Source organism: Dendrobates tinctorius, unplaced genomic scaffold (genome assembly GCF_039654945.1).
Source record: "Dendrobates tinctorius isolate UK_male_01 unplaced genomic scaffold, ASM3965494v1 ptg000011l, whole genome shotgun sequence".
Lineage (NCBI taxonomy): Eukaryota > Metazoa > Chordata > Amphibia > Anura > Dendrobatidae > Dendrobates > Dendrobates tinctorius.
In genome coordinates, this window is record NW_027361679.1 from 118,656,150 (window position 1) to 118,670,000 (window position 13,851).

Below are 13,851 nucleotides of genomic sequence, written 5' to 3' on the forward strand. Positions count from 1 at the left end.
TCTGCAATTTCTGGCCTCCATTTAAATTTTGTTGCAGTGTGTTAGCGAAGTTATTGACACCAGTTTGCTGTTAAAAATAGTTACCTACAGGCAAGCTATTTAAAACTGTGGTTTTCTGTCACACGGATCACATATAAGTTCACTCCAAATTCATCCATTTGTAGTGAACATGGAAAATATTGTAGACTTTTTACATTGGGTACGGCACGTGGCAAGGGACGGGGAACTGGTCATGATGGTGCATGCATAGGCCAAGGCCATGGGCAAGCTGAAATTGTGCCACAACAAACACCCACATCTTCTCACCCTACCTTCCTGTCCCAATTACTAGGGGACCGCAGCACAGCTCTATTGAACCAAGAGCAGTGTCAAAAGGTTGCTGGTTGGATAGTGGATAATGCTTCCAATCACTTTGCCACCACCACCACCCTGTGTTCCATACGGTCAAGTCTCAGTAGCCGATAGTCTGGACTGCATATTCCTCACCCTGATCCTCCTTCCTCTCACCATGCTGAGTGCCCGGATACAACTCATCTGAGACTTGGACACTCCAAAGAGCTGTTCACTTTTCCATTTATAGATTTGGGCCTTTCGCCCGGTCCACTTGAAGTGGGGCAAGAGGAGATCACATGTAGCGATGTCCAAATATTTGAATAGCCATGGTCACACGAAGGTGATGGTGAGAAAGTGTCACAAGAAGTGGACGATAATGAGAAACAATTGCCAAAAAGTCAGGAGGAGGACCAGGGTGCAGAAGTGGAGGTTGAGGTGGTGGATAATATAGTAACTGACCCAAGCTGGCAGGAGGACATGCAGAGCAAGGACAGCAGCTCACAGGGGGAGGGAGGCGTAGCACCCCAACAGGCAGGAAGAAGCAGTGTGGTGGCCGCAGACAGAAGGTTGGTAACCGCTCCCCGTAACACCAACATGACGGAAGCTGCCAGTCCAGCTGTTTGGTCTTCCCAAGTCTGGTTGTTTTTTAAAGACTCTGCCGATAACCCCAAAAAAGCCATTTGCACCACCTTCCAGGCCAGCATCAGCAGGGGTAGCAAAACTATCAGCCTCACCAGCAACAGCATGATCAGGCACATGGCAGCAAAGAACCCGACTTTGTGGTCCGCACCCCAGGGTCCAGGAATAGTGTCTGTGGGTGACACCACTGCTTCTTCTGCTGTTGTGCGTGCAAGCCAATCTCCTGTCCATGGTGCTTGTGATGATACCTCCTGCCCTGCACTCTGTCGTTGCACACACTTAACTTGCACCATCAGCAAGCATGTCCACGTCCTTGTCCCAGCGCAGTGTTCAGTAGTCGATATCCCAATCGCTGGAATGAAAGCACAAATACGCATACAACACCCCATAGGCCACACTACTAAAGCCCCACATTTGGAGACTTCTTGCTCTTTAAATGTTGCCTTTTAGGCTTGTGGCGAAGGAAGCTTTCTGCAACATGATGGCGGTAACCGTCCCTTGGTACAACGGTCCCCAGCTGCCACTATTTCTCCCTGTGTGCCGTCCCCGCATTACACAAGCATGTGTCCCACAACATTAGCTGTGCCTTCAACAATGCAGTTACTTGGAAAGTCCACCTAATCATGGACATGTGGACAAGTTATTGTGGGCAGGGATGGTACATCTCGCTGATGGCACTCTGGGTTTACATAGTGGAAGCTGGGACCCAGTTGGACCTTGGGATGGAACACATCCTTCCAATGCCAAGGTTTGCGTGCCCTAGGTCAATCAGGGTTGCCCCCACAGTCCACATTTCCTGAACCTCATCCTTCTCCTTGTCATGGACGTGATTTGTGGAACCACTGTTCCACGGATCGTGGAGAGCCTGGAGGGGCATGACTAAGCGATCACCTTACTATTCACTAGAGCCTCTGATGGTCAGGTTAGACTTGGCTCCCGATGAATGCCAGGTGCCACTCTAGGGCAGACCAACAGTCCTGCAGCAGCTGGACCCGAAGGACAGCCTGTTTGGAGCAACAGGCAGAGCTTGTATCAGAGTGCAGCTGACCAAGTTCGTATCAGAGTGCAGCAGACAGAGTTTGTGTCAGAGACAGAATGTAATGACACCGATGGTGTCACTGGAGCAGCCTAAGGGGCGCTATCAGGGGGTACGGGAACGAGAGCAGGGAGTGGAGGAACCAGGCATGTAGTGCACAAGGACCTAAGACTAAGCAGTGAGCACAGGACCTGGAACTACACAGTCACATGATAACAAGGGGCAGAGTCACCACGCATGAGCACAGGGAAGGCAGCTGAGAGCATGGAGTAGAGGGCACAGAACGTACACGTGGTACCTAGGGATAAGACAGAGAGCCGAGACGATCCAAGGGGTCAGACAACCAGGAAGGACAGGGCAGTACAACGCAGGATAGAGGCAAAAGTCAGGGAACAAACCGGGTCATACACAGCAAAGCTCAGACGCACAGAGGCACAATGATTACGAACGAGTAACCTGGGTCAGCAACCACAAACCGAGTATATGGAAGTATCACCAACACCAAACCCAGGAACTACCAACATCAAATAGCTGCCCCAGAGCCAAAGAGAGGCAAACTAGAATTAACCCTGTATCACTTAAATAGAAAAGACATTTTTATAAAAAAAGACACTTTATTAGGTAAATAGTAAAATAGTACTCATTATACAAGTCAGAAGCAGAGATACAAAATTGCAAAAATAGCTACCAGCAGCTAGTAAAAAGAGACTTTGGGATAGAGATACAAATGACTAGGTGCATAAAATGTAGTTCCTCATTAAATACAGAGTAGGCAAAAATCTCCTATAAACTATCCTAAATAATTATGCACGTAAACAAAATAGATGGAAAGTATTCTTCCCAAAGAATATAAATTTTAATCAGAGTAAGATGTCAAAAAGGCTATCAAAGACAAAGCTGCTATAACACAGGTCTGCGACTAAAAAGCTGTTTGATTATTTTCATCTAATTTCCATGTATTTTGGTGTGCTGAAAATAAAAAAATATTGAAAAAATCCTGGATGTCAGGTTTTGCCACAAAATGCAAAATTCTCTTCAAATTTATTAAATTTTCCTCAATTTTTTTTTTTAATCTTAGGGTTTTGAAAGTCAAAATTACTATTAATTAATTCACATCAATGCATTGAAGATATACAATGTCAAAAAAATATAACTTTCAAAGAAAAGAACTTGCAGATGTCAGAGACACCGCACTACACTTGCTCATAGAGCCAGTGCGTGTGTCCTGAGTACAGAAGCAGTGCTAAGAGTTACCTGGGGAGCAGGGCAGCAGAGGTGACCAGGCGTGCTTCAACTAATAGTGTCAGGGTTCCGAGAACTCAGATTATGGCAAAGCAGAAGTCAGGCACAGTACAGACCAGCGAGGTACAGGAGGGATAAACAGACGGGAGGTCAGACAAAGCCAAAGGTCATACACAGGATCACAGTACAGTACCAGGGAGGAGACAGAGCGGATAATCAGGGCCAAGCAGAGATCAAAACCAAACAGACATATAAGGTACCAGGCAGAATCCAAAGCGATATCCAGGGAACAGACCGAGTCATACACAGAGAATCAAGTAACCAGAACACAGCACTAACACACTCAGGGGTCACCACACAATGCCAAGGGCGAAAGTATAACTGACAGGGATGGGAGCGTCCTGAGGCTATAAGAAGCTTCCCCCAGAACCAGGGAGAGGCCACAATCATAGCCCCAGGTGTGCAGGTAAGCCTGCACCGGGATCACAACCTTTAACCCCAGAAATGCCAGTCATCAGCACTGGTTCCAGACATTAACCCCACGTGTGCGAGTCAAACCCGCACTGAGATCATGACAGCAAAGTGAGCTAATGAAACCAGCATCAACATGTTGCAAGCTGAACGAGCGGGCTCTGACATGCCCAGGCTTGTTTAAATTGTTTTATATTGGTTCTCGCCTGTTCACACTTTTTAATCTCAGTTCGTGTTAGCTCGTCATATTCAACCGTGTTTCCCAAAATTAGCATTATGGCTCAGTGGAAGTGTAATAATTCCCCTGACGGTTTCTGTTACATTTGTGGTGAATATACAGTGTTGAAGCAACAGCTGAATATTACAGACTTTGTGAAAAAAGTATACTTCGCATATTTCGGACTAAAGCTTGGAGATCAAGATAAAGCTTGGGCGCCTCATAAAGTGTGCAAATGGTGTGTTGAGAACCTCCAAAATTGGTTCAAAAGCTTTCCGTTATGGGATTCCTATGGAATGGCGAGAGCAAAAGAACCATAGTGACGATTGTTACTTTTGTTCATGCGATGTGAAAGGGTATAATTCAAAATGGAAGCATTCCATTTCATACCCCAATAGTCACTCAGGAATTCGTCCCATCTCCCGTGGCACAGATATACCAGTACCCAAGGCCCCTGCTACCTTGGAAGAAATAACTAGCTCCGATGAAGGTGGAGTCATACCTGAACCAGATTATGAATCAAGTTCTGACTTTGAAGATGATATAAGACCAAAATTGTTTTCCTAGGAGGAGATGAATGGTTTGGTAAGAGACTTGATTCTTCACAAAGATGCCGCTGAGTTACTCGGATCAAGGCTCAAAAGCAAGAATTTATTGTTGTCAGGAGTGTCTTTTTCATGGTTCAGATATCGTGAAGACGAGTTCGTTCCTTACTTTGCCCAGGAAGATACAGTAAGTTGGTTTATTGCATCGATGTCGAAGGTTTGATGGGTCAATTCAAAATCCAATATGATTCAGCGCAATGGCGTCTTTTTATAGATTCTTCAAAAAGAAGTCGCAAAGCAGTTTTACTCCACAGCGGCGGTTTTTATGCTTCCATCCCTGTAGGTGATGCCGTACACCTCAAGGAAACCTACGAGAACTTGGAATTGATTCTTCGTAAACTTAAATATGAAGACCACGGTTGGCAAGTGTGCGGGGATTTGAAAGTCTTGTGCATGGCTGCTCGGGCAACAAGCTGTGTATACCAACCAAATACCCTTGTTTTCTGTGTCTATGGGACAGTTGAGACTGACAAAATCACTGGACCAAGAAGAATTGACAGCCAAGGGTGCTCAGCTCACAATTGGTGAAAAAAATGTCCTCCGATAAACTTTGGTTCCACCCCATAAAGTTCTTCTACCACCTCTCCACATCAAATTGGAATTGTGATGAAGCAATTCATAAAATCACTTACAAAAGATGGAGAACACCTCAAATACTTGGTCACCAAGTTTCCAGGCCTTTCGGAGGCTAAATTGAAGGAAGGTGTGTTCGTCGGACCAGACATTAGAAGGCTTATAGCTGATCAAGAGTTTATCAATACCATGACGCATCCTCAAAAGTAAGGGTGGATTGCATTTAAAGAGGTCGTAGAGAAATTTTTAGGCAATAACAAAGACCCTGACTATAAAAAAAATCGTTGTGCGAATGCTGAAAGCATTTCAAGCTTTAGGTTGCCTGATGAGTTTGAAAGTGCATTTCGTCCATTCCCACCTTGACAACTTTCCTGAAAATTTGGGAGCTGTGAGTGAAGAGCAAGGTGAACAATTCCAGCAGGACATTAAAGAGATGGAAAGAAGATACCAGGGAAGATGGAGCATTACAATGATGGCAGACTACTGTTGGACACTTCAGAGAGACATTACAGATGCTACTCACAAGCGTAAATGTACCAAGAGAAGCCTCACAGGGAAGAAGAATCGATTTTAGTGTGTGTTAGTGAGCTCATGGCAGTTAAAAAAAATGATTTTCATGAAACATTTGTAATAAAAAATTAATTTTATGAGTCTATTTTCATTTATTTTGAGGTATTGTCTTATTTAATATAGCTACTTAAATTGTCAGAAAACGTGATGTCCTATGACAAAACGGAGGTGATTTTCGGATTCAGCGCACTCAAAAACATAAAGAATACGTGAAATAACCAAAACAGCTCTTGAAAATTTTTTTTTGCAGACCTGTGTAACACAACGTATTGAAATTATCAATATATTTTATTATTTACCTAATAAAGTGTCTTTTTTATAAAAATGTCTTTTCTATTTAAATGATACATAATTCCCTTTTTTGAATTAAGTTGCTTATAGGAAGTAGTGATTATTAGGCCTTTGTGTATGGCATTTAGAATTAACCCTGACCTGACCACAATGGAGGCGGAACCATCCTGTCCAGAGTCATGACAGTACCCCCCTGTCAACGGGGGGCCACCGGACCCCAGGTTTCCCAGGAAACCGGGCATGAAAGGAGCAAACAAGACTATTGGCATGAAGAGATCGGGCAGGAACCCAGGATCGGTCCTCAGGCCCATACCCATTCCAGTGCACCAGGTACTGGAGGGAATGGCAGACCAACCGGGAATTCATGATGCATTCTACCTCAAATTCCTCCTGATTATCCACCAATACAGGCGGTGAGGGACCCAATGATGCTTCTTTCACAGCCCCGAATGGTTTCAGCAAGGCCCTATGGAATACATTGGTAATCTTAAAAGACCCTGGGAGGCACAAACAAAATGCCACTGGGTTAACCACCTCCGAGATCTCATAAGGGTCAATAAACTTAGGCCCCAGTTTTGCTGAAGGAACCTTAAGCTTAATGTTCTTAGTAAACAGCCACACTTTATCGTCAACCCGAAAGGTGGGTCCCACCATCTGTCTCCTGTCCACAAAAATCTTAAACTTCCTCGGAGCCTCCCCAATATTCATTTGGACCTCACACCACATATTCCCCAACTGCTGTACAGCTAAATCAGCTCCCAGGCAATCGGAGTCCAGATGAGAAAACTTCTCAAAGTGTGGATTAAACCTAGAATTACAGAAGAAAGTGGAGGTACCTGTAGAGTGGTTAACACGGTTATTGAATGCAAACTCTGCTAACAGCAAGGCATCGGACCAGTCATCTTGAATGGATGTAGAAAGACAGCAAAATTTGCTCTAACGACTGATTAGTCCATTTGGTCTGACCATTGGACTCTCGATGGTATGCAGAGGAAATTGACAACTCAATACCCATCCTTTTACAAAACACCCTCCAAAACCTGGACACAAACTTCACACAATGGTCAGACACCACATTCAAGGGTACACTATTCAAACGAACCACAAGTTGAACGAACAAGCTAGACAAGGTTTTAGCAGAGGACAGTGCCACTAAGGGTACAAAGTGTGCATGCTTCGTAAATCTGTCCATCACCACCCAGATGACAGTATTACACTTGGAGGGAGGAAGATTGGTGATAAAATCCACAGACAAATGTGTCCATGGTCTATCAGGAACTGGCAAAGGTATGAATTCCCTGGCTGGCTGGTTATTAGAACTCTTAGCGTGGGCACAAACTTCACAGGCAGAAACAAATTTCTTCACTTCAGACAAACATGAGGCCCACCAAAAAAACCCTTGCAATGTCCCCATGAGTAGCCAAAATCACAGGATGTCCACTCAGAGCCGTGTTATGGAACTCCTGGAGGACTATGAGTCAAAATTGAACAGGAACAAACAATTTTTCCTCTGGATTAAACGGAGAAGCCTGAGACTGGGCTTCCAGAATCTCCCATTCCAAGCCTGCCGACACATCAGCCATCACCAGCCCATGTTGAAGAATGGAGGATGGAGGCTCGGGGGGGAGAAACTGGATCCAGACTCCGAGACAAGGCATCGGCCTTCACATTCTTGGATCCTGGACGAAAAGTGATCAAGAACTGGAACCAGGAAAAAAATGTGATAATCTAGCATGCCTAGGGGTCAAACTTTTAACAGACTCAATATACGCCAGGTTCTTGTGATCAGTAAGCACAGTAATGGGATGAACCGCCCCCTCCAAAAAGTGCCTCCGTTCTTCAAAGGCCAACTTAACAGCAAGAAGTACTCGTTTACCTAAGTCATAATTTCTTTCCGCCGAGGAGAACTTCTTGGAGAAGATGGATCTGGTTGAATTAGAACCGGGGTAGTCATTAAGCATTTTTTTCAGAGTCAGAAATGCCGCTACCGCTGAGGCAGACCAGTTCTTACATCAGCCCCCTTCTGCATCAAGTCAGTGAGGGGCTTGACCACCTGAGAGAACCCTTTAATAAACCTCCCATAATAATTAGCGAATCTCAAGAAATGCTGAAAGCCTTTCAAGACCCGGGGCTGCACCCAAACCACAATGGCCTGAACCTTTTTGGGATCCATACGAAACCCCTCACTAGAGACTATGAACCCCAAGAAATGCAGTTCCTGGACAAAAAATCAGCATTTCTCTAGCTTAGCAAAAAGTTGGTTCTCCCTGTGTCTTTGTAGCCACCTGAAAGGTGACCAAGGTGACCAATATGTGTATGCTTACCAAATGAGTAAACCAGAATGTCATCTAAGTATATAACCACAAACCGCCAATAAAATCAGAGAACACATGATTGATGTTGTTTTGGAAGACCACAGGAGCACTGGTCAAACCAAATGGCATAACTAAGTTTTCGAACAGCCCTTCTGAGGTGAGAAACGCAGATTTTCACTCATCCCCCTCCCACACCCAGATAAGGTTATATGCCCCCAACAAGTCTAGTTTTGAAAACCATTTGACCTTGGACAATTGATTACACAAATCGGGAATGAGTGGGAGGAGATATGTGTTTCTCACAGTAATCTTGTCAAGTTCTCAAAAGTCAAGGCATGGGCGGAGACCACTGTTTTTTTTTTTCTTCCAAAAAAGAAACCTGCAGCAACAGGAGACACAGAAGGGAGGATATGCCCCTTGTGGAGACTTTCAGATATGTACTCCTTCATGGCGGCCCGCTCGGGACCAGAAAGGTTAAACAATCCAGCCTTAGGCAATTTAGCCCCAGGAATCAGGTCGATGGCACAGTCAAAAGGGATCGGTGGTAACCCCTCTTCCTGACTTTCAGAGAACATGTCCTTGAAGTCCTTCAAGTACTCTGGAATAACCTCCAGACTGATGGACGATACAGACACAGAATTCAGACAATTGTTTTCACGGTTGGATCCCAATTTAACAATCTCCCGGGACTCCCAGTCAATGACTGGATTATGACCTTGTAGTTAAGGAAACCCCAAAACCAAACCTGCAAGGAGGTTGTCCAGAACAAAACAGGCTATATGTTTCAGATGAACAGACCCCACCTTTTAAGGACGAATTCTTTAGTATCGGAACTCATCACAAAGGGGTCGAGTCAATAGCCACCACTCTCATGGGTTTGTCTAACCTGACTGTACCTATCTCACAATGGGCCACCAACCTTGAGTCAATCAAGTTTACTGAAGACCCGCAATCCACAAAAGCAGAAGAGGAAATAAAACAATTGTTCACACCAACTTCCACTTTTAACAATAGTTTGAATACTGAGGAAAAAAGTATCTGTGGGTCTGGGTAATCTCCTCAGCAGTTACCTAGTCCTAGTCGTTTTCCGAGACCTTGGCATCTGGGGGGGGCAGGAGGGACAGTCCTTTATCCAAAGACCCGGCGCTCCACAATAGAGTCAGAGTTTTTTCTCTCTGCGACGTCTCCTCTCTTCCTTCATGGAGACAGCCCTCACCTCCATTGGCTCTACTGACGATGAAGGCTCTGGTTTCATTGGCAACAGAGAAGCTTCACATTGCAAGACTCCTCTCTCTCAGCCTGCGGTCCATTTGGATGGCCTGGGTCATGGCCTCCTCCAGAGTATCGGGCTGTGGGTGTAGGGCCAAGGCATCCTGTAGATGCTCGGAGAGACCCCTTCGGAATAGCCCCCGAGTGCCGAGGTGTTCCAGGATACTTCTGGTGCCCATCGCCTGTACTCGGAAGAGTACCACTCAGCAGAGAGCTTTCCCTGGGTAAGACTCATAATTAGTGTTGAGCATTCCGATACTGCAATATCGGGTATCGGCCGATATTCGCTGTATCGGAGTTCCGATACTGAGTTCCGATACTTTTAGAATATCGAATACCGGAATCAGAAGTTCCAATAATGCAATGAGCCAGTTTGATTTTATTCAGCCAATGAGGAATCCTCAGAAGTGTTGGCACATCCTGTTATGCATGTTAACTAATGGCATGGCTGTGATTGGCTGCTGAAATGATGTCATGATGCACTATAAAAGCCGCCGCCATTTTGGGTTCACTCTGCTGTGAATTTACTTAGATTAAAACATATACAAAAAATATATCAAATATTAGGCACTAATTGATATTAGGTATTTATTGTCATTTTTCTAAACATGTGTCTCTTATAATTGTATACAGTATGGTACGGCCACTTAGTTTGCAGCACATTGGTGCATATAGAGGTGGAGTTCATTAACCCCAACTATAATGGCACCAGTTTACAGCATATAAATGTGTATTGTGGAATCGTATACTTATTCTTATTATATTGGCACCAGTCTGCAGTGAAATATAGATGCTTATACCATTTAGTATCTGTATCTACTGTCCATTATTTGTTACTATACCTCAATGTTTATTATAATCACTTGTACTTTACGAGTATTGACATTTTCCATATTAATTCACTTAGATTTGGATCGCATGTTCAATCTATGCCAATTATGTTATGTTGTATACATTTTGGTAAAACCTTAGTATACATTTTGGTAAAAATTTTATTATGACATATGTTATTTAATAATTTTTTTACACTTGCACTTTATTGTGGACACTTAATTACAATTATACTTATTTTTATGTGCAAATTTATTGATGCTTCATTGGTTTCCAGTATTTCCCTTTTTTGGTATTGGGATCTCACCCTTCTTTGCATATTTGTATATTTTTTGTATATGTTTTATTCATCAAAATAAAAATTCTTTTATTGGATACTAGTTCGGTTTTTCGTAGTTTGAGTTGGTTAGTTTTCCGAATTGTCCTTTTAATTTGTCCATTTGTGCGCAGAAACTGGTTTATTACAACTAATATATTGAGATAGGATAAGCACTATTGTCTTGGAATTTTTATTGGGAATTTACTTAGGGACAGGACGCTGCTGTTCTGACTCTGAAGGACAGTTTGAGCTAGCGATTTGCTTTATTGTGCTATACCCAGGTTACTTTAGCAACCGCTGTGTGAGAAGCTTTCTTTTGCCTTGCAGCGCTGTTCAAGGCTGTCTGCGAGGTCTCTGTGTGTGAGTGCAGCTCACGCTGTAGTGTGTTCTGCAGGGACCTCCAGTTGTAGTCCGCTCAGCGTGCGTCACTGCCTCATACATTGTCCTTTCTTGCATTAGTGTTGCTCATTTTTTCAGATTTCTCCTATTAGTGTGGTTCCATCCGTATCCAGCTAGAATTTTTGCAAACACTATATAGGAGTAGATAGAGGAGCCTTTCTGCTGGCTTGTGCCCTGCAGCTCCAGCCAGATTAGTATTAGCCTATTTTTTGGAACCTCATCTATTGCATTGTAGGTTACATCTTTGAGCACATCCAGTGTCTTTTTGTGAGAAAAAAGTTAATAAAGTTCACCAAACACTCCACTTTACAGTTGTGTAGGCCACATTAGCTCATAATAAAATGTAGTCCACACTTTATAAAATTAGTGTTTCTTATACCTGTTAGCAGCTATTCAGGAATAAGCACAATAAGCCCTTAGTACTTTTCTGCTTATCTTTATCAGTCTACCAAGATGAAGAAGGCAGGGAGCAAGGCACATGGGCATGGAGTTTCTGCAGGGAGAGGACGTGGGGATTCTGTGCCTGCTGCGGGCACCAGTGACTCAGCATCCCCCAGTTTTACCAGGGAACAGTCCTTTATGCGCAGCTTTGTAGGAGCTCGCCGTACCCCACTGCTGCGGGATGAACAAATTGAAGCCATTGTCGGATGGATGGCAGCTAATACATCGACTTCAATTAGTTCCAGATCCTCTCAGGTCCAGAGCACTGAAGAGCACCCATCTGTCTCTTCACCACCTGCCAAAGTGCCCAGGCAGACAGAGAGCCCTGGACAGGAGCCATCTCTACTTCTGTTCTCTGAATCTGTTGGCTTGGAAAGAGGGGGCCAGCCAATCAGCATTCGAGAATTTGAAGAAAAGGTAGTATGCAGTGATGCTCAAAAGCTTTGTCTCTCTGAATCTGAAGAGGGGAATGGGCAAGTGCCTATGGTCAGCATACCTCAGTACGCATCGGATGATGAGACTCAGGTGCCACTTTCTGATGTGTACTGTGCTGTCGAGACAACCCAGGAGAAGCAGTCATTTGAAGAGGGTAGTGTAGATGATGAGGTCCTTGACCCATCATGGCGTGAGGTACAGAAAGGTGGTGGGAGCAGCTCTGAGGAAGAGATTCCCCAAACTGCCAAAAAAGGAGGGAGAGGGAGGGGGCAGAGTTGGTTGCCTGTAGCCTCCACTTTGGCACCCATTAGGAGCATGCCTCTTCCAAAACCCAAAACAGGAGCTTCCAAGACTTGCAATGCCTGGTCCTTTTTTGACACAGTTGCAGATGACATTTGCTTTGTCAAATGCAAGCTGTGTAATCAGAAAGTGAAAAGAGGGAAAAGTGTCAGCAACCTCAATACCACAAATATGTGGAAACATGTGCGGACCAAGCACTTGGTGGAGTTACAAAGACACTTTGAAGACCTAGGCCAACCTACAGAGCCACCTACCACCTCTTCAGCTCGTGTTGTAGCCTCTTCCTCCAGCTCACACACAGCTGGTTCGGCTTCCTCACAGGATCGCCATGGAAGAACCTCTGGCACTATTGTACAGAGACACAGTGTCATTCCACCCAAAGCACCACGTTCCATGTCATCCTCACACTCCCAGGCCAGTCTACAGCCATCGGTAGCACAGGCATGGGAGAAAAGGCGCCCATTCTCGGCAAACCACCCCCGAGCACAGGCTCTGAATGCTGGCATTGCAAAACTACTGTCCCTTGAAATGCTCTCATTCAGGCTGGTGGAGACTGACCCATTCCATAACTTCATGGCATTGGCATGGCAAGCCGTCCCTGCCCTGCAAAAGCAAGTGGAGGGAAAAATTAAACATGCGCTACTAAACGCTGTCAGTAGCAAGGTCCACCTGACCACCGATGCGTGGACCAGTAACCATAGACAGGGACGATATCTTTTCCTCACTGCCCATTGGGTAAATGTTGTGGAGCCGGGTACAGATCTTGAGAGTGGCGCTGTACGTGTTGTGCCAAATCCAAAGATTGCAGGAATCCAGTCTGTACACATTGCCTCCTCCTCATACTCCAGTTCCTCTGAATCAGCGCTGCAGGAGCCATCACAGTGTACCTCCACATGGACCCATGAACGCTTACCTGTTGCGACAGATATGAGCACAGCCGTGGCCAAACGTCAACATGCCATATTGAAATTAATTTCTTTGGGGAATTGAACCCACAGAGCTCTGGAATGCCATTAAGCAGGAGAGCGACGTGTGGTTTGTGCCAGCGAATCTCCAGCCAGGCTTTGTAGTGTGTGACAATGGCTGAAATCTGGTGGCAGCTCTGGGCCTAGGCAACCTCACTCACATCCCATGTCTCTGGAACATGTGCTCAACTTGGTTGTGCAGAGTTTTTTTGAGGGACTATCCAGATCTTGATGCACTGCTGCACAAGGTCTGCATAGAGTGCGCTCACTTGCGGCGTTCCAGCATGGCAAGATCGCGCATTGCAGCTCTGCAGTGCCGATTCCGCCTTCCGGAACATCGCATCATATGTGACCTACCCACCAGGTGGAATTCTACGTTACATATGTTGGAGAGGTTGTGTGAGCAGCAGGCAGCAGTAATGGAGTACCAGCTGCATCAGGTGCAAACAAGTCACACTGCGCCCGTTCACACTTCACCACCACTGAGTGGGCCTCTATGAAGGACATCTGCCATGTTATGCGTGCCTTCAATGATTCCATTCTTATCTGCCTTCTTGAAAAAACACTGCAAGCACTAAGGGAGGAGGTTGTGGAAGAGGT